Source organism: Propithecus coquereli, unplaced genomic scaffold (assembly GCF_000956105.1).
Source record: "Propithecus coquereli isolate 6110/MARCELLA unplaced genomic scaffold, Pcoq_1.0 Scaffold7, whole genome shotgun sequence".
Taxonomy (NCBI): Eukaryota; Metazoa; Chordata; class Mammalia; order Primates; family Indriidae; genus Propithecus; species Propithecus coquereli.
Genome location: NW_012153062.1, coordinates 2,989,933 through 2,991,667, shown reverse-complemented (window position 1 = coordinate 2,991,667; position 1,735 = coordinate 2,989,933). Strand labels below are relative to the sequence as shown.

Here is a 1,735-nt window from a genome sequence, read left to right as displayed (position 1 = left end):
TGGGGTACAGTGTGATGTCTTGATACATATATACCTTGTGGAATGATCAAATTAGGCCAACATATCCATCACCTAAATAGTTATTTCTATGTGGTAAAGACATGTAAAATCCTTCTTTTAGCTATTTTGAAATACGCAGTTGAATGTGGAAAGACCCAAGCTATTTCTCTTCTGCTCTCACACCACGACAATTAACATGGAAAACTTCGTGACCAAATATGGAGGAATTTTTCCCGACATACCAAGCAAGCAAAACCTCCAACCCAGTTCATTTCCAACACCACCTACTTGGATATAACATCAGATCCCACAGGTTGAGGGCTTAATCCCACAAAACAGACCCCTCCCCTTCTGACCCGTTGCAGGTCAGGCCTCTGGAACCAACCGACTTCAATTGGTGGTTCCCGTGATCCCCTCTTTGTTTTACAGATGTTTACCAGTTTATTATAAACAATATTACAAAGATGTAGATGAAAAAATGCATAGGGCAAGATATGGGAAAGGGCAGGGAGCTTCCATGCCCTCTTTGGGTACGCTACCCCTCCAGGAACCTCCACATGTTTAGCTATCCTAGAAGCTCTCCTAACCCTGTCTTTTTGGGGTTTTATGGAGGCTTCATTACATAGACATGATTGATTAAACCATTGGCCATTGGTGATCAACTTAACATTCAGCTCTTTTTTCCTCCCTGGAGGTTGTGGGGGTGGGACTGAAAGTCCCTACCTTTTAATCATGTCTTAGTCTTTCAGGCCACCAGCCCCTATCCTAAACCGGGGCTGCCAGCCATCAATTAACTCATTAGCATACAAAAAGACATTACTTTGGCAATTCCAAGGATTTTAGGAGTTGTGTACCAGGAAATAGGTTGAAGACCAAATATATATTTTACAGTATCACAACAATACATTATTATTAACTGTAGTTGCCATGCTATTTAGCAGAGCACCAGAACCTATTCTTCCTAACTGAAACTGTACCTTTTGACCAACATCTCCCTTTTCCCTGTCTACTTCTCCCTCCCTGTTCCCAGCCTCTAGTAACCAGAACAAATTAATTTATATGAATTCAACTTTTTTTAGGTTCCACATATAAGTGAGATCATGTAGTATTTGTCTCGCTCTGCCTGGCTTATTTCACTTAGCACAATGTCCTTTAAAAATGGCGTTTGATATCCCAGTTTTTTTTTATTAATGTAATTTATGAACACATTTTCATTTTAAAAGGTTTAAGTGAAAGGAACATGTAAAGAATAAAGATAGTGCGTCTACAGATAGATGTCTGTGTGAGAGGAGGACTTGTAATTTTAAATAGGATGACCAGTGCAAGTCCCATTGAGAAGGGATATTTGAATAATGACCTTCAAAGTGATGAAGGAATAAGCCACTTATTCCAGACAGAAGGAATAATCAATGTAAAGTTCCTTCTGTTGAAGAAAAAGTTTTTGTAATCATATTTTTTATTTTCAAAAGCCCTTCAGTCTTCTTTGATTATCCTTTTTGCATTGTATTTGTTCGTATCTTAGGGACTTTACAGTTCTTTGAGGATACTAATTATAGTATTTTAAAAATACTTCACGATGAATTATCTTTTCTTCAGCATTAGGTTTTATGTTTATCTTGTTCTCAGTCTCCTTTCCCCCTTTTTTATCTGTTCATATTTTATAATGGACAATTAGGGTTTACTGGACTTGCGTGCTTTTCTCTCAGGTAAAGTAATGAGTTGGATCCTAAGCTGG

General features: G+C 38.0%; 1 protein-coding gene across 6 annotated transcripts in view; it reads left to right on the top strand.

Moving 5' to 3' along the window:
• PTBP2 (polypyrimidine tract binding protein 2) overlaps window positions 1-1,735 on the top strand; it is a 78,576-nt gene that overhangs the window by 40,736 nt on the left and 36,105 nt on the right. The window lies entirely within an intron of this gene.